General features: G+C 42.7%; 1 protein-coding gene across 2 annotated transcripts in view; it reads left to right on the forward strand.

Annotated features, from left to right (window-relative positions):
- The window catches only part of plcl5 (phospholipase C like 5), a 76418-nt gene that overhangs the window by 19577 nt on the left and 33829 nt on the right, over positions 1 to 23012 (forward strand). The window lies entirely within an intron of this gene.

Raw genomic sequence — 23012 nt, forward strand, 5'->3', positions numbered from 1 at the left:
TTGACAGACGTTTTCTGCAAAGCAAAATCCAATTACTGGCAGACTGGGCCAGGTTCACCCACTCACTCAGCTGAAGTTTCTAAAGTTTCAGATTATATGACACAGGTACTTGCTACATAATCTTACTGTACAGTCCAAACAGAGAAGAAATCCAAGAACTAATTTTTTTTCCCAGCATGACAGTGGAGTTTCAAATTGCTGTGACTCATTGAGAACAACGTGTGACTGGACAAGGGAAGTTCCACCATAACTGCCTCCCTTCATGTTTGTCTGACTGAATTTATTTATTTGGTTCTGAAGTGTGTGTGTGTGTGTGTGTGTGATGTGACTGCAGAGGAGCAAGAAATAAAAAAAAAATCATCACGGTTGTTGAAAGCTACTGATGTGAAGGTGCTGAGGAAAATAGGAAGGAAACTGCTGAATCTTATAAACTAAACAGAGCAGGCGCATCTAATGTCAGTCATCTCCATCACCTCAGGTAGTTAGTATTCACACTGTATTCACAGACCCCTCATGCTGAGAGTGATAAACTCCCTCAGGCTTTGCATGTGTGTGTGTGTGCTGGAGTGCGGGAAACAGGTGTGCATTTCCTCATTTGCCTGTCTCTGTTTACATTGCTCGTGGCTGTGTGTGTGTGTGTGTGTGTGCCTGCGCGTGTGCGCGTGTTATTGTTTTTACAGTCGAAGCGTTCGTGGTGCTGGCGACGATGTCAGCCCCTGTGGTGCAGCCTCTCTTCTACCTGCCACTTATCACTCCAGACTCCAGAGACTCCAGAAACCCACAGACGCATAATGTGTGCCTGTGTGTGTGCGCGTGCCTCGCTTCATGTAGCCGCCTGCTATGAGTGGAGATGAAAGGATGAGAAATGGAGGTCTGGATGGATGTGGGGAGCAGGTGATGGTGGAGAGGGAGATTTCTGACATATGAGCCTGGGTAGGTCATGCTGAAAGCTGGAGGGAGTGACGGGTGTTCACAAGGCGGCATGTCACCATGTACAGTTATGTTGAGCTACGGTTAATTCACCATGACTGACATTTAATGGGACTATTGTCCTTGTCCCAGTATACAAACAGCAGTGAGGAATTATGTTTCACCTATGCTACACTGAAGCTCCGCTTTCTTTAAAATGCGGTCAAATATGTACTGTTTATAGCTGTTTATCACGGATTACGCTAATTTTCGTCTTCCCGTAGCAGCCTCAGCATTAAAACCATGTGAAGCTCAGGTTTTATTTCACTAATGACTAAAGAGGCAGAAACATCACTTCCACGGAATCTCAGCTTCTCTGGGAGTCAATGGAGCAGGGGACAGGGGAGGACGCTGGGCTTCTGCATGATGACTGCCTCTGTCCTGTGTGGATTTTTCGAGGGAAGTCTGGAGACAAACAGCTGGTCGTTGTGTGGTATTTTCTCGGCGATATAGACCATTTTCATTTCTACATATACACTGTAATTCAAAATTCATTATAGTTTTGCACAATTATCGTGTTTCCTTGTTCTTGTTGTTCGTTTGCAGAATTTATGTAAGAATTGACAGCTTTTTAAGTAGCTGGTTGCGTGTTGACTCCATCTACCATCCATGAACTTTGAAATATTAGATTTTTTTAGTTGACACAGTATAAACTCAGGCCAGCTTGAGTCTGACTTGTCGTAATTCAACTTCCTGGGTGTGTTAGTCCCACTTTGAAAAATGTGATTTATTTTGTTTTGACGAACACAGGAGTATAAATGTATAACAGGATTATACAGTTGGATGGCAGAGGAGGAGGAGGAGGAGGAGAACTTGAGGGTGGAGAAGGAGCGCTAAATTGACGGCCAGCTAAATCTAGAGGCCTGGCCTGGTGCCGTTAGATTAGCAGATAAATGCACGCCAATCCTATTAGGAGGCAATTTATCAAACAGTGGTGCTCTAGAACTGGAGTGGAACATGGGTGAAGGCCAAAGCTGCACATCCCAGAACACAAGCACACACACATGCATGTGTGCTGTTTGCTAATGTTGTTAAATGCTTGTCCTTGTAACAGGATGTGCTCCTCCTCCCCTCCTCCGATGCTCTGTCCCCCCTCCCTCCCTCCCTCCCATGACCCAACCCAATGCCAGACAACAGAGAGAGAGAGGATCACATTTCCCAGAGTCAACGCTGCATAGGTGATACAAGAACCTGGCAGCCAGCTATCAGTCAAACGCATCTTTCACCTCCACAATCTTCCCCTGTACTTCAAGTATTGATTTCCAGCTGACAGGAGTTTTGATCGCCAATGGAGATGTAGTGGTGTGTTTGCCTGCACTGCCTCGTGTGTACGTCTGTATGTTATGGCTGTCATGTCTGCAGGGCCATTAGCCTGTTTGTGGTATCAGGTCAATTGCTACATCTGTTATTGATGGACCTCTTGACTGGAAATAAATTGAAATAGATGCCTGCACTGTGGAAATGTTATTAACTTAGCCAGGGCCATAAAGTTAAGTATATTCCTGCAGCCTTCATAAGGTGGTGGTGGTGGGGGGTTGGGGAGCGGAGCGTGTACGCCTACAGCTCCCCAGCTTTTAGCGATGCAAAATAAAAAAAGACCGCAAACCTTGTATAAATTATATTAAATGGTTCTCCACACATTTATAATGTAGCGTATGTCAGCGAGAGATACCAGTACAGTAGGGCGGCACAATCCGTAATCCCAAAGTAATAAAAATCATAATACAAGTGAAGGCAATATCAAATGCAGTTATTTGATAAACATGAAAACAGCACTGTGATGAAATTCTACAGCTGCAGGATTTCTCTTCATGTTTCGTTTGGGAACAGACTCAAGAAAAGAAAGGTTATCATATCTTTGAATTTTGTAGAACGATGACAATGACGGTTAACATGGAAACATGATGAGTTGTATCAATTATGAATCATCAGAAAGTTTTTTGTTTTTTTTTATTGTAAATGATCATTTCAGAATTCAGATCAGTAAATGTGTCAGTGTGCGGCATCGCGCTGCTGCGATCTTGAAGCCTCCGAACAATTTCACTCACATTTTCTGTCCTATCCTACAGGAGAATGTGTTTCCTTTTCTTTTTTTTTTTTATCTGCAGCACATCCTGCAGCATTTCCCCAGCAGCTTGAAATCCATCATTTGCTTAGAGCTGTTCCCCTTACTGATTCTACACGCGTCAGACTCTCCGCTGTTGCATAGCAGAAACTAGACTATGTACTGACAACAGTGTCAGATTCACTAAAAAATTCCTAGTAATCTTTAAAGCCAAGGGTCCTTGAATCAGACTTTTGATGAGACAGGCAGCAAAGGGCCAACTCTGACCTACTTTATCATAAAATGTTGTGCTATTTGAATGGATGTATTGTGTTTGTGTTTGGGGTGACGGACAACTTAAGGTCAACTTTTAGAGGCACCGAGGTCATAAACTCGCCTGCTCTCTGACAGCAGTGCTGCAAATCAGTGAGAAATATGTCTCTCGAATTGATCCACATTTTGCAAAGGTGTTTGATGGAAGAGACGCACAATTTTAAACATACGCTGTGTGACAAGGTTCTCATCGTTTCCCCACCAAGATTTGATTTATTCCTTGAGGGGAGTCGGGCTGTGCCACCTGTCTGCGTCACGCAGTGCTTTTCCATATTATTCATCCATCAAGATTCATTCTGCTCTTGGACGACGTGCAGTGGTATCATGCGTTTTTACCTGTAAGCTTGTTCCAGGTGTGCGATGAACGGCTCCTAACTGTTCTTAATAACAGAAAACATTACATTTAAAAAGGTACCATGGTCTGAGGCTCTATAGCAGAGGTCTTAAACTTGTGACGCCACTTAATATCAAGTTTGGCATTTGGAAAATCCCATTTTTAGACTTTTTGTGAAGATGGAAACAGATTTACAAGCTAATATATGTAATATCCATCCAGAAGGTAAACTCCAGGTTGAAGCAGGAACCTTCTTGCTGTGAGGCACCGGTGCTAACCACTGCACCCTATACAACCTATGCTGTGATTTGTAAAATCCCCATTTCTGATATGCTTTGTACGAGGTAGAATCTGGGACAAACAATCAAAACATTCACAAAACCACAAAGACACTGGAGTCATCACAAGAGAGCTTTGTGTACTTGTGTAATAGTACAGTCACAACTTGGTCTGGCTTTGAGCGTGTGACAGAAAGCAGAAGAGGATGTGTGGCGGGGAATCGTTTTCTCTTCACTTTTGAAAAGCAGAAGCTGAGAGCTGAACAGTCTGACGGGGGCAAAAAGTGGCGAGTCGGCGGTATCCGTGCGAGCGTGTTTGTCTGAGAGAGCGAGAGCCGGCGCACAGAAGGCAGGACAGCTGGGAGGTGACGCCTCATAAGGTTTTCTCCCTGCGTCTGGCCTTGTTGTGGAGTAATGAGGGACACTGGTGGAAAAGCGGGAGGGGGAACTACGAGGCAGGTCAACCTGGCTACAATGGCCAAACATGAATGACCCGAACTAACGGAAGGTGAAAAATGAGCACGCTCTGATGCACAGTTTGGTGGTTAATATGATTAAGTGTTGCTAGTTAATAGCCCCTAAGTCTTAAACTAATTAAAAATGTAGTAATTACTTACAGGACCAGTGTTTCAGAATTACATAGAATGGTCCGACTGCAGACCAAGCACATCGGGGAACTACTACTCGTACTAGAAAGGATGTCGCTCTTTGATGTCATTTGCAAAGAAAGCTTTGGTCTCAAAATGGTTGGTTTGTCTGTTCAGGCTCCTGTGGAAACACAGCAGTACAAGATGTTAGCTTCTATAAAGCAAGACTCTTGTCTAATGTGCATATATATATATATAGGGCATATCATTTGCAGTGTATTCAATTTCTCCCAATAAACCCTCCTAGATGTTGCAAACTGGACTTTTTATCCACAGTGTCTGTTTCATTTTGTTGGCGTGTCATTTCTCCAGACAGCTTTTATACCAGCTGTGGGCATACATCAATCATAGTAGTAAGAAGAAGAAGAAGTAAGCAGGAGAATAAGTCAGGGAAAGTGATGTGATGTGACGTGAGATGAAGACGAGCTGCAGTATAGACTTGGGTGCTACAGCCATGGTGCTTCTCCTTGGGGTGAACGTCTTTTCAGCGGCATCCAACAACACTGAAAGTAAGGAAAACAATAAAACCCCTCCCCTCTGTCCATCCATCCATTTTCTACTGCTTTATCCTCCACATGAGGGTTGCGGGCGGGGGGTGCTGGTGCCAATCTCAGCTGACATAGGGCGATAGGCGGGGTCACACCCTGGACCGATCTCCAGTTCATCACAGGACCACAACCATCCACTCTCGCACTCACACCTACGGTCAATTTAGAGAGTCTAGTTGACCTAATCCTCATATTGCATGTTTTTGGACTGTGGGAGGAAACTGGTATAGTGCAGAAAGACCCTTGTTTTCGACCGGGTCGCGAACCCGGGTCTTCCTGCGTAGAGGCGAAGACCAAAACCTGTCCTTTGAGCATCATGAGTAATATTGTGCAGGCTTTAGTGAATATCTATACTGTGCATGCACTCTTGCGTCATACTGACTCAGCACTCGCAGAGAGAGAGAGAGAGAGAGATACGGACAGAACCAGAGAGAGTCTGTAAGTGCACTAATGGAGGCTTCTCCCCTCCCTTCACCCTCACTGGTGTAACTGATGGAAAGTGAAATGCATCCTGATAAGTCTGTCGAGAACATCAAGTGAGTGAAGCGAGAAAAGGTGTGTTTTTACTTTGAAAACAAGAAAATATTTTAGCAACTCTGCCTCCAAACACATCTCTGTGTACCTTCCACTTGACAGCCTCCCCCACCTCCTCACGCGCTCCCATCAACCTTTGCATTGATTGCTTTCTGCATTTTCACACTGTTTGGGCCGAGCAAAAAGCAGGATGACTCACGTCTATTGTGCTCCTCATGCCGCGCTGCTGCCTGCACACTGACATTAGTGTCCTTCAGGCCACTTCTGTGCAGCTCGGGAACTGAATGTTCTAAACTTAGTTAGCAGTGAAGTGTGTTTACATCTCTTTAAAAATCACTGGTCATGATGTACAGTATGTTTCCCTGAAGCAAATATCAGTTCTGTCCCTGAAGCTATGGTTTATTAATCTTCTTGAGACTTATACCCGGTTAAATAAGGATGAAATAAAAATCTATTTAAAAAAAAGAAGTAGCACAGGTTGAGGTGGGGAGTGCTTTGAGGTATTTGAGGTATTGTCTCCAGTGTATCATTTCAAATTTCCTGTCTGCAGCCATATGCTTGTCTTTTTCTGTGTCAGATTGAAGTCGGTCCCTCTCTTCATCGTTGATGCGCTCACCTTCTTTGAGTGTAAATTAACAAATGAAAGGCATTGCCGAGTTGCTAGGCAACCCGGGCCACTCCGTTAACCTCTTTGTACAGTTCTCTCTTTGCAGCTGAAATTAATAAATTACAGTAGGAATGTTGGATAGACACATACTTCCAGGATTCCATAGTTACGAGCAGATAAACGGAGTGACGGATAATCAAGATAATCTCACACAGGTCCACAATCACAGTTGGAGTGGATAATTAAACTTACAGTACTGTCATGTAAAGAAAAATGTCCAGTTAAATCAAGAATAGTCCCCTGCCCTCATGGATCCATGATGCACTTCCCTTACTCCCCATGTTCCTCCTAACTCCACATGGCTGCATCATTATTTGTGGTTTATTGCCACATGGAACGCATGACTTTTAGGCTCGATAGGTTTTGATCTTGGGATTTCTGCACCTTTTGAGTGGAAGGCAATGGCTGGAGCTCCCTGGAAAGTCGAGGCAATGCATCTCTGCAAACCTGGTCAATACGTGCAGCACTGTTGTGTGTGTCGATGCACAGATACGCAGCGAGCTTCCTGTAAATAAGGTTGAAGACATTAAACCAAGCTGTGAAAAATCTATTGGAGGACTAATGATTGAACAAATGAAGCTGTAAAAATAAAGCTGCCTATAGAATAATACAAAAAAAAAACATAATTAATAAACTAATATGTCAGTGGCTTATTTAGAAATTATAAATCAACAATCACATAATACTCAAAGAGGCTTTGTAATATTTGCCTGGTCACTGATCTGAGAAAAACATATTAGTGACAATTAAGTGTTACAGGCTTGTGCCAATATGGGTTGCCAGTAGCAACGGCATGTTCAGTTGACTCATCACTCCCTCATTCTCCACTCTTTGTGGAATAGACACTCAATAGTGAAGAGAATTATAATATTGTCGTCGCTCACAGCTGCCGTCATCACTGACAGCTGCGGTGTTTGTTTGTTAAGTTGCAGCGATCGGTTCAATCTGATAGGATTCTTTCTTTTTTATTATTATTAGATTTGGCTTCAAATGTGAAAATATATCAGGAAATGGCCACGTTCCAGTGTTCAGAGGATGACCTCTATGTTGCTGCTCCATCAAAATTCAATTCAATTTTCAGTTTTATATATAAAACCCTTGGGTTTAACAGGTGGTTGATCTGATGTCAGACCACACACAGTCGCTCTGTATGTATGAGTGTATAGATTTTAAAAGGCACCAGTGCTTTATATATTGAATTAGCGACGCTCCTGAACCTGCAGTATATAATGACGAAGATTTAGCGAGTTTATGCTTCAGTGCTTATCGTCTACTTCGATTTGCTGTCTGATTAACTTTTTTTTTTCTTCTCCAAATATAATATTACATCTACTGTAATATATAGCAGAGTCCCTCATGAAAACTTTCAGAGCCGAGCCTCGCACCATCTGCTACTGTTGACGTTCTAGCTCCTGGCTGGGAAAACAAATAATATACAGTAATTTAGGTTTTTTTTCTTATTAAATAAAGAAATAAAACAGGAAAACAGAGCTATCATTATTAGTAGCATTAGTCATTCCATCTGTGAATGTCTGAATTTACAAAATAATTGACTGAAACAACACCTTTTAAAATGGTGACACGGTACTTTATAAGACATGATTGAAGAGTTGAGGATGAACTGTCGGTGGAAAATTAGTTGTTGGACTGCATGCTTATGAACGATGGTCTGTGAAACTACACGACTCTCTTTGTTTCTCAGTATAGCAGTGTTTAGATGCCTATGTTGCACACTTGAAGTGATTAGTTTTATGGCCGGACAGGTGAAGGCAACAGCAACATTGTCCTCGTCACGTGAGACGGCTGAAAACACACCAGGAAGCCACTTTGTTCAGCAGTCTGATGGCATAAACACTTCTTGCCCCCGTCTGCACTTACACACACAAACACTCCCTCGGTCAGGTCTGATAGTATTGCTCAACAGAGCCCTTTACACGCAGCATACAAACAATGCTACAAACAGAGGTTAGGTGAGAAACTGGACTGAAGGTGAGTCCAGTTTAACATCATTTTTGCAAGGATGCTGGTGGTTTCCTCGCCTGCACAGAACATGTAAGCTCTTAAGCTTTTACGCTGAATAGCTGTATGAAGGCTAAGCTTCTTTTACAGAGAAACAACAAAAGCTTTATCGGAAAAGGCCTCTCTCGTCTCTTGACGGAGGGAAGCAGATCGGGCCACTTTCGTGCTTTCTTCACCCCCTTTCTCTTTAACATTTCTCCTTCTCCATGGCAACTTACTGTGTACTGTACATTGTACTGGCTCTTGTGATGTCAGGCATTGATGGCTTTCAGCGAGATGCAGGGCTCCCTGCCATTTGCAAGACCTCGCCGACTGTGGAGGAGTGGAACTCCCAAATGAAAGACGCTCCTAATGAGCATATCTGATCAAGTCGTCCCAACTTTTTTTTTTTTTTACTTCCAAAATGTGCTTTAAAATCTCTCTTGTCTGACATTTCTTGTCGCGGTGAGATGAATCGTTTGCCGTGCCATCCCCCGCTGCCTGTCAACATACCTACGCTGTGATTATGTATGAAAGCTTTTTCATTCATCACCTGATGAGTTCTGCTATGCGCTGAACCCCATTAGCCCAGCGAATCATTTCAGAATCTGCCATCTATTCGTGACATTATCATTTAATTGATGCGTCGACAACACGCAGAAAGGAGAGGCTTCCTGTATTTGTAGGTCTTGTTTCCTGTTCATATAATGTCTCTGTTATCTGTCACAGACAGGTCTGTGGATAAAATAAAAAGCTGGATGTAGCGTTGCCCAGCCTCCTTGAGGAAAGGTCACTTCTCATGAATTTCATTTTTCTTTTTTCTTTTTCTCATACGCCACATATTTGCTGTTGTTGATCGTAATCTTGGTTCAAACACAGTTAACCGAATTCTGAGTGACAAGATGCGGCGTTGGTTAGGGTGTGGTCGCCGTGGTATCACTTCTGAATCCAGTACCGCCGCTACCGCGTGGTGAAGATGTATATAACACAAATATACACTATATATATGTGTGTTTTGTTGACTGCTTTTCTGTTCCCACATCAGTGCTTTAATATAATGTTTGCTCGCTGATGAACATCTTATTCTTATATCGTATTAGGATTATGCAGATGGATGTTTGTCCTTTTTCGTCCTCACGTTTGATCAGATTAGCTGCTGAGTCTGTGCAGCGTGCATGCGGTAAAGTCTGTTTACACACCACACTGACTTCCTCTCAGCAGCTGTGACGTCACGTCAGAGGTTTGTGAACTGCCATTTTGAAACCTCGTTTTTAGTGGTTTTGTCGGCACCATTTTGTTATTCAAAACCAGAACAGATCATATTCAGATGAGATGGTGGAGCCACTATAAAGCCCTGTTTAGAACTGGTATTAACATCCATCAAGTATGACTGGCATTAAAATGTATCCTGGATGCGTCTCCAGGGACCGCATGTGATCCGATCTGGGTTCCCATGCCCTCACGCGCTGACGTCACGAGTGTTTGTGTGGACAGAATTCTGATTTTAATGAGTCTGACTGTGGACATGTGTCTGATGTCAGTGTCTGTGCCAGCGACGGAGCGATGGAGAGAGAAAGAAAGAAGAGATGAGCAAAGCAGAGTGAAACAAATCTCTACTTGTGTTGCTGTTACATGAGATTTGAGCCATTAGGAAAAAAAGAAATCATGTGACAATCAGTGTTAATGCTGTTTTGGTGAGTGCTAATTAGTGTTACTAATTACTGAGGAGGTGGTCTCCAACCAGTCCTGGATTACATTGCATCCTCGAGCCACCTCTGAATGTGGTTTTCGTGAACAGACCCGAGGACTCACTCAGAAAAAGATTGGGAATAACAGAGATCCAAGCACTGGAAGAAGACCTAACATATTTCCTCTGCAAGTTCACTACCACTGTGTAGTAAAACTTGGTGTAGTATTATTATCACCTTGCTGCAGTGTTACTATACTGTTAAATTCCCTCCTGCACACTAAGCCTGCACGTTGAAGCAGGGCAGAGCTGGTGTTGCCTGTAATGAGTGTAGTAAATCAGCCTGGTTGCTCACAGATGCCGGATGTAGCATGTTAAATCACAATAAGCCCTTTGTACAGGAAGTGGAAGGGAGCTTCCACCTGCACCAAGAAACCGGTAATCACACAACTCTCATTAAACGGTGCACGCAGAGAGACACGACAAAAAAGTATGGTCATGGTTATATTTAGCGGTGTTGTGGATGAGCTTCCATCAAATGTGTCTGTTTAGTTCTGAGCACAAAGTGTCAACAGAAGGAAGGAAGGTCATGGGTGAGCAGCAGAAGGATGAAGAGACGAGGGCTCTGTAACAATGCTGACTGCCAGTTTGTGAACCATCCTCAAATACTGCAGAGTGATTACCCACCCCAAAAGAAGCGTCTGAATTGTAAGGCTATAGATTTTTCAAGCTCACAAAGGAGTTTCCTTCACCATACAGCACACATTGTGTTTTTCTTTTCCAAAGAATTGTCTTCCGGTGTTGAAGTGAGCAAACGCGGTCAGAATTGTTCTGAGTCATAACTGAGCAGGATTTGTTGTGTGGTGTTTGTGCTTCTCTGCATCATTACAACATACTGACCCCCTCCATCCAATGTTCCCCCAAGTCCTGTGCTGACCCTGGTTCCTCTCTATGTGTCCTTGTAACACCCACACACACACACACACCACACCTTCAGCTACTCCGCACAAGATCTTTTTTCCCCATTTTTTAAGGACACAGAGTAACATTTTATGTACTTCTTTCATCTCCTCATAATTAATGAAAGTCCAATAAGAACACGTCGTCTTTGTTCTTGCAGAGATGCGAGTAATGTTTTGACTTTGGGCACAATTTCGACCTTTGAAATAAAAGTAAGGCCTCCGTCTATGTTAATGTGCTGCCTAGGATTTCACATTCCATCTCTGCAGATTCAGACACAGAAATACTGGTGGATAACGGTGCAGTGAATGCTGGGAAGTGATGGTAGTCGGGGCAAAACTTGTCCTCAAGGTAATCTTTGACAAACAAGGTCTTATAGTTCCCCAAAGATGGTGTTAATAGTGGCGGTTGAGGGCTAAGCCCTGTCAGGTCCTCCCTTAAACAGTGCTGTGTTTCTTCTGACTGAACTACTGCTTCTGCAGCTGCTGCCAGAAGGCTTACAAGGTTTGCTGAGCTCCACAGGGAGCTGTAAAGTCAACCACATGAAGAGATAACACTACACAGGACCAAAAATAGCCTAGCAGTGCCTCACTCACTTATCAAACTCATTATAGGTGCTTCCTCCCACTGATGCGGATTTCACTGTCGAGATCTTCATAGGGAAGTGTGATGGTGGGGAGGTTTTTACTGTCTCTTACAGCTCCGTCACAAATAAACTTTTTAAACTGTTTGTTTGGAGATTGATTTTGTTCGATTGTTCGATTATGCATTTGATTATTTAAAAAACATCTTCATCATTAAATTAAAAATAATGTAAGGTCCCTTGAATGCATAGCTCAACATACTGCCAACCCTGCATGACTTTCTCTAGCTCTGGAGAAATATTATTGCTTGGAAGGCCCATCCCATGAGACAATGAAACATGCAACTAAAAGACTTATTTTCCAAAACAAGACCCCATGAAGTAAAGTTAACATGTTTTTCTGGTTATTAAATTAGAAATTGATTGCAGTCTGGGGAAGACTGTGACCGAGACAGGAAGCAGATTGAACCCCCACATCCCGGTAAAGCCAAAGGCAACCACTGAAACACAGTGAAGTACCACCAGATGGTCAAGGAGCTTCACCTAGATGGGGGGTTAGGTTCTGACTTATTTCAGCAGGAGGGATCTGCTTTCAATCACTTTGTTTAGGTTTGTCTTGGAGCTTGTCTAGGGTGACACTGAATGCTGACAGAAAGTGAGCTAACCTTAGCTTAACACATTTACAATTTATAATTCTTCTCTCTGTGCCTCGTAATGCAAAAACATGCATCCTTTCTGTAAACAGTTGTTTTGCTTCTAGGTATTTGTAGATCATGTTGCGTCACATGTATAGTATGTGTTGCTTGTATTGAACCCATTGCATCCCCACATGCTGAGAATAACAATATGGTCAGTACAAAAGGGGAAGCCGGATAATTGAAGCTGGCCACAGGTGACACTGTGTAGACCTTGCTTTAGATTAGGAGCGCACAGTGGTTAACTCTGTAAAGGACGCCATACATTCACGACAGTATTTCCACTGCTCCTGGATCTTCTGCTGGATTTGTCACCTTCAAGTGACCTTTAGCAGCAAGAACACAGCTTAGGCTGGAGAACTGAGTTCATATTTAACATGGTGCTCTTGGCTTTTTGTTTGAAAATGGGTCAACCTGTATCAAGGCCTGTCAGTGTGGCTTTCTAACACATCCTTATCAGATTCACCTCCTCTCCTTGCTGTTCCCTCCTCTCCCAGGGAATCCTCACTCCCCCTCTACTCTGTAAAAAAAAAAGAGAGTGAGACGAGACCTAAAAATAGGAATCTGCCGTTCTCCCTGTTCTTTCCCGGCATGCCAACTGACTTCTTTCCTTCTCATACAAGAGACCCCCAGTTTTTCACCCATGTTATCCCTCTGCCAGTCCATCATTAGCAGACCACCAGACCAGTGCAAGAGATAGACCTGATTCTCCTCACTGCAGCTGCGCCAGCCAGGCTTTCCAGGCAAACACTAAGGTCACCTTCACCCAGAGATTCTCTGCAAAGTAGGCACATTGAGCCACTCCTGTTCCTGTGTCCTTCACCCTCCCTTCATTGTGCGTTCAAACGAACACACCCACTTTCTTCCATGTTCTACATTTGCCTCCACTACTTGTGGAAAGAAGCTAAAGAAATAGTTGTTCATCTCTTTCCCAGTTTTGCTTATACACACACTAAGCATCTGCTACTTATAGTTACTCCGCTATAAGTGATCAGTAAAAAGTGGTCAAATCCACATGTGTGGTAACAACACATGATTAAAATCTTACATCCATAAGAGCTCGCTGTGCAAAAAAGCCCTGTGTTATTGTCTATTAAATAATTAGGCGATTATCACTGATGCATGAATGGCATCAAAGCACGAAAGCCACATTTTTCTATATATTCTTTGTTATTTAGGGAGCACATTTTTTGCACATTTTTTACACCTTATTTTTGTAAAGAAAACATTTCAGCGCACAGACTTCATATCTCGGATATACTGAAATAAACATAACTCCAACAACAGGAGTACTTGCACTAACTCACCTTTCACAAGCTGTTTCTCTCCCTGAAAAGTTGATACAATTTTAAAGGTAATGTTAAACATTCACGGCACGAAACAGAATACTTCTATAATACAATAGCCAATTAAATGTGAATAATTATGAAGTGGATATGGCGAGGGACTGAGCTGTGGAAGAAAGATTCTTCATACAGATCAAAGATAAACAATACCATGGCAGAGTTTAGTTTTTTTGTCTCCACTGGCACTGAAACAGCCCACGAGTCGGTTTTCTAACCTCTTGACGAGACAGAAGAAGCCTAGCCAAGGATCGGACTCACTGGGATTATTTATAGAGCTGAGTGGGCTTCATGGACACAGGCGTGGAATGTGTCAGAGAGAAAATGCATCATTGATCAAAACCTGCTCAGGGATGTAGTCTTATTTTTACCAACCGCTGAGCAGAGACGGGTTTTAAAAAAGAAAACAAATGCCTTAACCAAAGGCATCTATAGTAAGCTCGCCTGCTCATCTACCCACACGCTGTTCTCTGCACCTACACAGGTGAGTGGACGTCAATAAACACCTGCCAAATTTAGAGCCCCTCTTCTTTTGCTCCACTCCGGCTCTGGATGTCTGAAATACATGCACTGTGGGCGTTTTGGACAGAGTGTGGTGCACAAAGAGGCAGGTGTGTACCCCCACAAAAAGATGTGGGTTTCACACTGTAGTAGCGTGTGTGTAGGTGAACACAAGGAGGCATGGAAGGGAAAAAACTGAAACTCATTTTTGGATTGTGACTCAGTATTTGTAGGCGTTGATTATTGTTTGACTGCTTGTAAATTATTCTTCTATGTACACCTGACAAGACCTGCACAGTTATTTCATCACAGACCAAAAGGACTATAGCTGAGAGCTAGTTGTTAGCATTTTGAGCGCCACCCATTAACTTTAAAATATTGAATCCTTTAAACTGACGGAGCTTAAATGTAGTCTCTTCCGGGTCAAAGCCATGGGGTGGAAGATGAAGAGCATGTGCAAAGCACCCAGGCCGTCATGAATCCACCTAAATTCATAGCTGCAGTAATAATTCGACACCAAATCTCTTTATCTGGATATGTTAATTCTATTTGGTCGGACAAGCCGTGGTTATGTGTGAGTATTTGTGTTTGTGTGATCCGTCAATAGCACGAGGCGCATCTGTCAAAGGACCATGCAGGATGCTTATCTCCCTCTCTTTCTGGTCCCGTTGAGGGAGCTGAGCAGAGGCGTTTTAAAAAACAAAAAAACAGCGAGGTGAGGTGTAGGCAGGGTGGAGGAGGGGGAGAGCAGTGTATCAGTACTGTCCTGTACTGCAGCAGCACAGCATTCTGGTGGCAGGCGGGGGCACACGTCTCTCCCCGTCATTCGCTGCATTGCAGACGTTGGCAGTCAAGGTTAAGCCTGTGCGGCCACGTTGACGACCTGAAGACCAGAGGATGTCGGTGCATGCAGTTCAACAAACAGCCAGCAATTATGCTCCTGCAAAGTTGTATCCTGTACAGATTGTATTTATAGCCAAAGAACCTTCATGCTCAGACTTTGCAAATCCCATAACAGGTTCATGAATAGTATCTTATATTTCTGGGGCTGAGAAGACTGCATTGTGTTTCTCTTGCACTGCACAGATAATGCAGTTCCCTAATATATTTTGGTGTGCTTTTGTTTCATACCAGTCAAGAATACCCCATTACCACTGGTCAAAAAAATATAATCCCAGGATTAAACAGAATTTTGACCAGAGAGTCAAATGACTCTGCAACACCCGGTGGTTTTAATCAACTTTTGGCACCAATCGACATTAGTAGAAATGCAAGACTTGGGGTAACACGCTCATTTCCTCTTCGTTTACTTCATTTTTGGCAGCGATGGGGGCTTCCTTTCAGGCGCAATACTAAGACACACATTCATCTTGAGGTTGTTGGCAATGAATGTTGGAGCCACTGCAGTGTTTCTTGTTGAAAGTGAGCTTTCGGCCAGTCATTTCAACAAGAAACCAAAGATGATGGACAAATTTTCACGTCCTATACATGTCTGTGTGTGTGTTAAATCCCCCGGGTTCTCTTTTTGTTGTGGCTGATACTCAGACACACCATTCAAGTGTGTGCAGGTTCAAAACAGCTGCATCTGTCAGGTGTTATTGAGGAAGTGATAGATCATTTCCCACAGAGTGGAAACATTCAGCACACTGCTAGTCTGACCTTAATTATTTCCCAGTATCAATCTAATGTCTTTTTTTAGTGTGGTATGAAGGCATATTTTAAAGAAAGACAGAGAGAAAGGGAAAGAACAAATGATTGCAGGAGATGAGAGATGTTGGAGTTTAACAGTGAGTGAGAGAGGCAAACAGGGGGAAGCGAGCAATAAGTGAGAGACTGAAAGGACAAGCAAAAGGGTGGACTGATGACATGACTGACTCAGGTGTTGATGTGCCAGTGTCAACGATAATCCTTCCACTGGTCATCGGTTTGGCAAACACACTTTCGTCCCTCACATCCTCCATATCTCTGGCAAACACGCTCAAGATCCGGTGCCGGTGGCTGAAAGCCATTTTCGGGAAATGAGAAAACGCAGTGGTAATGAATTTAATGAGAGGAATGCATTAAGATGAGACAACACCGTTTAATTAAAGCAATGTAGACCATGGTGGAGTATTACACAGTTATATCTGATGGGGCTTCAGGAGTGCCTCCAGCAGTGATGGCTGTGAGAGGCTTGGCATGGGGCAATCGGTTTGTTAGCATAAGGCCACTGACAGATAAGAACCCCGCAACTCAAATTTGTATTGACTAAAATTATTTTATTTGAATTGGAAGGCAACGCAGCTGTCCACGTGCTGTGAAATTCAATCAGGAGTGAGCTGGCGCCACTGCAGCATCCTATGACTATCATATACAGCAGAGTTTCAGCCTGTTTTTCTCTGTTCTATTCATTTATGCATTTATGTTTTGCATTGATATGTTTTTGTTGGTTTTTGGTTAGAGGAGCTTTGTGTGTGTGTGTGTGTGTGTGTGTGTATTCATGTCTATCTTTGTGAGGACATTTGTGTGGACATTTTGACTTACTAGACAATTCTAAGGGGTTTAGGTCTATGGGTTTGTGCTGGTTAAGGTTAGCTGATGGTGCTTGGGTTGGTTATATAAAACGGCCATAAATATATATTTTTTGCCAGATGTTTTGTCCAACCACCACTGTCCCGACTGCAGTTTTTATTCTTTTAAGATTTTCATCTGACAGCAGTAGATGAGTGCTGGGTACATGTGTTTTTGGATGAATGGTTCTCCTAGTTAGAACTGAACCCTGCCATCTCTTAGGAGGCGTAAGATGAAGATCCTGAATGTGTGCTAATGAAAGAACCTTCAAGCAGCCTTCATTAAAGCAGGGGAAACAGTGGAGATTTGGCACGAGATTTTTCGAGAATCAAGGGACAAACAACCTCACTCTTTTCCATATACAGGGATTATTTTGTGATTATTTAACACGGCTTCTACAGATTTACCAGCATGACCTGATAGGAACACAATCACTCAGACTGACTCGTGGCTGAGATTGACAGCAGAAAACTATGAGGAAATTTCAAAAAGGCTCCCTTTGACCCTTTTTGTCCCAATCTGTTAGCAACAAGCTTGCACATATGCCCACACATATGCACACTCACCTGAACGTAGCGTATGAAAATAGGTTCTGCAGGAAATAATTGGCCCCATTGGTGATGCAAGGTTATGGAAAGCAAGAGAAAAGCAGCTGGGGAGGATGAGGTTAGTTTGATAAAGAAACCACAGGAGAATTTGTCGATGGTGTGCAAGTTTATATGCATTGTGCTTTCAACACAGGCAGGTATGAATGTACCTAAAGGTTTCCTGACTGATAGTGAAAATAAATTGACTTGAACACAAATGCTTTGTGTCATGAAGTATCTAAGTTTGACAGTACCACTTCTTTTGCTGTTTCCTGTGGTTCCACAGCTCAATAGCATTGACCCCCCTCTCTGTATCTGTGGGCCAGTAATTAGTGAGAGTGTTTGGTCCTCTTTGGTTTGTGCTGTGTTCTCTGAGGGATTTCCTCTGATTATTCGAGTTCAGAAAGAGTGTGAATAGAAAAGCTGGAGCTTTTTGAGGCCCAGCAACTGCTGGGCACAATGTAACACCTGGATGAGAATGTAAACTGCGTGTAGTCAATTCACACATCTCACTTTTCCTCCGGGGACCTTCAATTTTGACGCCTATTTACACCTTATGTTTGTGTTCTGCAAAAGTCGCTCTGAAATGCTGCGATGAGTTTGCACGTTGTGCAGCGCAGACGTCTGCTGTGAGAATTCAAGCATTCGACCACAAAAGACGTTATAGTGACACATGATGACAGTGCTGACTTCTCTCTCACTTGTCTCTTAATTCTCTCCATCCATCCCTCCTTTGACTCATATATTCCCTTTGAAAATACTTTATTGGCAGGGCAGATAACAATGCTGTGTTGCCAAGGCAGAATGTCACTGACATCTTATTTACTCCTCGTCGCTCTTTCCCTTATGTACATTTACTTTTCCATTTTGATTTAATTGGCTTTATTGGCAATACGGTTGGATAGCATTGCTGAAACATCCAAGCAAATTGGTTTAAGACTAAGCTCATTAAACTTACCCTCTCTCATTTTCTATCATTTGCTCCTTCTAGCATACTTTCTTCAATATACTCAATCTTCACAACTTTACCCCTCTTTTTCTCATCCTTTCTCTCCCTTGCTCTTGTGGTGGAATCTCTTAAGGTTGAATAACATCTTCCCTCAGCTGTGTGTGGCAGAATTCAGATGTCAGCTTGAGTAACCATCTTGGATGCAGGAAGGATGAGGCTCCGTGGTGCCTTAGGGTTGTGGTGGGCAGCCTCGACTTTTGGAGATGAGCGAGGTGGGAGGTTGTGTATTCTGATGGTGCCATCCCACATGCATCATCCTCATGTAGACTGAGGCTCACTGAGTTATAGAATCCCTCTGGGCAAAAGTCAGAGAACTCGTGTCCTCTCCTTCTGCAGGGAACGTCATCCAGAAGGTACCAACTATGATAAAGAAAGCTGAAAGCAGCATTGTATGGGCCCTCACAGCCACTGTTCTGCCAGTAGGTGGCGCTATGCCCTTGACTCTCTTTCACATGCTGATGTTTTCTGGCTGGTACTTTTGTCTCATGTTTGAAGCAGATCAGTCAATGTACGGTAAAGTTACAGGCCACATCGTACTTTCTGGTGAAGGGTTGAAATTTGCCAAGATTTTGATGGTTGCTGTGGCCACGCCCCTTTGAATCTATGATGTGTCTTGTACAAATTGATAAATTTTTTCTGTTAGTACAATTAAAAGTGCTCAGAGTTTGTTTATTTATGAAACATGCAAATCGCCAAGATGGATACCAAATTACTAATGGCCGACTGAGGCTATGGTCCCAATTGACTTTTATGTTCATCTTGGGTTGTGGCATGTTGCCACCAAGTTTTGTGAAATTTGGTGCAACTTAGTTTCTGCTTTGTCCTACCAGGTTTCATTTTGCACCACTTTTAAGTATCCTCTTTATTTTATAAACAGCTTTGACAGTTCTGATTTGTGTGCCAATTTTTCTCTGTTTTCACCAACGTTTCGGAAGAAAATGAAGTTATTCCAATAAGTCCTCGCTCGATTTTGATTATGCCATGATGGATATATTAGTGGTAGGAACTGCTGGGTAAGTCGAGATAAGGTATGCAATCCATGGCCAACAATTATGGCAGTATCACCGTACAGCAAGTCTGGCATAATGAGGAGTCATGAGGTAGTGACACCGAACTGTGAAATTGGTATGGTAATATTTTAAAAGTTCTTTTAATTTTATCAGAATAAAATAGAATATTAATCCCACTAAGGGAATATTACTTCTGTTGCAACAGCTGAATAATGATAGATGGATCAAGAAATCAATAATATATAATAATACAATAATAGATCATGAGTACCTGATAAAATTAATGCATGGTAAAATTCTATATGATGCAATACATGGTAAAAATACATAACCATCAACCATACAGAACCATAAGTATATAATACTATATATTAACAGTTCATACTGTTATTTAATGACAGTTGGTACAAAGGAGCCTTTGGCTGAACGTGCACCCCCTCTGCCAGAGTTCCTCAAAGAAGGGTTGGGAAGGGAAATATCAGAATTTGACAGCAGTATACCAATAGTCATATTTTACAAGTTAGGACAGTCGTATATTGTTCTGTTATTGTAATTGTATTGATAGTTAGTCCCCCAATGCATATACCTACTGAACAGTAAGTATACAGCATCTCTAGCCTTAACGTGAATGCTGTACCATTAAATATGTGCACACCAGACACATGTTTTTGTGGTCAGATTTCTAAGTATTGTCATGTCAGTATGTTCACTTGATGTGGTTTTGCAGTGACAAGCTGTCTGCCAGCATGTTCTGCCAGCATGACACTGATCCTGCAATCCTCCAGCACTCACGTACTCCAACACAACACGCATACGCTGACTCACATTTTGGAGGGTACGTCATCGAGTGGGATCTGCTCCTGCTCGTCTTCACTCCCCATTACCCATGGTCCCATGTTGCCTTATTCACCGATTTGCATTGCACACACAAATGACACATTAGCTCCGTGGGTGAGAGCAACTGAGGCGTACTTGACTTACTTTTTTCAGACCCTTTGAGAGTTGATAGGAGAGTGGCAGGCAGCCAGGTTGTGACATAGAGGTGGGATGGTTGGAGGTTTGGTTGGATGAGGAGGAAGTAGGCCACGGAAGTGAAAGAGGCCATAGGTCCAGGGTCCCACAGGAAGCTGTTCGGTGGAAAGAGTCATCCTCCATGTTTTCAAAAACTGGTCGAGCAGCTCAGCAACAGGGCTGAACAAATAATATCTTTTTGTTACTCAGTTACCCGGAAAGGAGGTTCTGCCTCATTTGGACCAGGTTTTGGTCTTCGCGAGGACTACCGGTCCTGACAAGGTCAGTGTTAATGTCAGAAAACATCCTAAAAAAGTTATGGAGGTTATTATACATCAGATTTGGGCAACACAGGAAATCCAAGCAAATGTAATGACTTATTTTAGAGATGATATAGTCATGTCATTGGAAATGTCATGATTACAGAAATACGTGTATGAAAGGAGTTGTCAGTTATATCCAACTGTGCCATTTTAAAGTACTGCTGTTTTTGCCTGCTCGACTCAGTGGAGCACTGCAGTGTAACAGGCAACCTGAGAGCTCATGTTCCATTAATTGCTTCCCTAGAGTTAAGTCCTCCACCGCTTATGTTGCCCAGCATCAGGCAGTGATGGGAGGGAGAGAGTGTGTGACATGCACCGCTGCCCTTCAGGGGAAGTTGGGTGACTCTTCTCACAGCCTTTCCACAGCCTCAGCAGCTTCATCATTCCATCAGGGAGTGTTTGACTCTGGCTCCGGGCAACAGCCAGTATCACTACAGGAAAAGGGGTTGGATGAAGTGTGGTGGATTTCCAAAATACCCTCATATCACTGCTGCATCAGGCAGCCACGCACACACACACACACACACACACAGGACATCTTTATAAAGACAGACACCAGGGGCTGTGAAACTATTACAAGAGCAATCAAAGAAAAGTTTTGAGTACATATAGGAAAATACAGACAGTAATTTAAAAAAATCATTAATATATTGAAATATCACTGGCCCGCCATGTAATAAATTCATTATCTCTAGGTCACTAGTTTTATGGGTTTGCATTTAAATTTCAACAGTGTGTGAAATGAGCCTGAGCATTCGCCTGGTTGGTTATGATTGAGTGGCTGGGGATAACTGCATGTTGTCTTCTTGCCTGGCTGTCCAGCTAATTGTAACAGCATGTTAATGAGACATAAGTTCACCCCTCACACCTTTTGACCCTCTGTGGCCTCCACTTTCCTGAGAAAGGTCTGGAAATAATTAGACCTGAACAGAGTTGCCTCACACCACTTGCTCAGTCTGCAGTTTGACCAATGACTTTGTGGTCAATTTTTAATTTATGCAATCTGGAGGACAGACCAACTGTCTTTTTGGTTCAATCTGAAATTGACACCGACAGCCAGGATGATGCCAGCTATCAATCCACTCATTATGATACATGCTTTATCATCTAATTTAAAAATAGACATTATGTGCTTTTGACAAAAATCTAAAACTAGGCACCCTTAACTCCTCAGGAAAATGTTTACTGATGTTAAATAAAGCAAGAAGTTGGCAAATTTATCCATAGACTTCGATTCAAATTAAATTATTTTCCCACCGGTGGCAACTACTACTTCCATCCTGCTTCCTGGGCTTCACTTTTCAGACTGGAAAACTACATTCATTTTTATATGCAGTATATACATTTTTTCACAATTTGTCGACAGTGAAGAAGAGACAGGAGGTAGTGAGAGACTGGGGAGAGACACTCAGTAGCCAGACAGGAGTGAACCAGGCACCATTTTGACCTAGGGGGTCCCAGCATCATTAAGCATCACACACCATCTGGTGTAAGATCAGTAAAGTCACTGACAAAAATTTCCCTGAAGGTATTTTCATCCACATTAATTTTTGAGGAATTATGTGGATGTGGATTTTGTTACATGGAAATTATGATACTGACTGGCGAAAAGAGATAGAGGTCGTAAAACAAGGGCAAAACAAGAGAGTGATGATTGTGTCATCGCTTCAGCTTTGCATCAAGTGGTGCTCATTAATTGTGATGAGGTACAAGGCGTCATCTGCCTCTGACCGTCAGAGGGAAGATAGATGGCCCTGAGGTGTTTCAGTGTGGCTAGTGTTCAACCATGCTCTAGGGTGATCCATCAGACCTGTACAGGCAATCTCTGTCTTGAGGGAAGACATATTCACTCCTCCATAGCCCTAGGGGCTCTTTACACTTTATAGCATTCTGTTCTTTGAAACTTAACTAAGATCAAAAGGTGTAGAACAACATGAAGTGGCTTTTAGTCACATTTTACATATTAAGTAATCAAGTTGTAATTAATCATTATCATTGACATGTCACCATTGCCACCATAATAGTTGCTTTCACAAAGAGAATTTGTCTTCTGCCCCAGTTTCATCAATGACAATCTCTAACGCTTTGTCTCTAGAAACTTTTATGTGTAGCACTAATTTGTGGAAAGGGTTAGATTCAATTCTATTCCTCTGCTGTATGTGGAATGCAATCAACAAGCCCATTCTCCAAGGTCATCTACATTCATGCTATGTAGCTTACCACTGTTCCATGTGTAAATAGGGCAACACTGCCTGTCTGCTTTCTGCCAGCTAGGCTTACCAACTAAATACCTGCAAAGGTTCAGCCATGTCATGGCAGGTGGTGTTTGGAGCATCAGCTTTACTACTTTAACCAGCTCAGTGCGTCAACAAACATTGCACTAACTTTGGAAATGGTAGTT

The sequence above is a fragment of the Solea senegalensis genome, linkage group LG19 (genome assembly GCF_019176455.1).
Source record: "Solea senegalensis isolate Sse05_10M linkage group LG19, IFAPA_SoseM_1, whole genome shotgun sequence".
Lineage (NCBI taxonomy): Eukaryota > Metazoa > Chordata > Actinopteri > Pleuronectiformes > Soleidae > Solea > Solea senegalensis.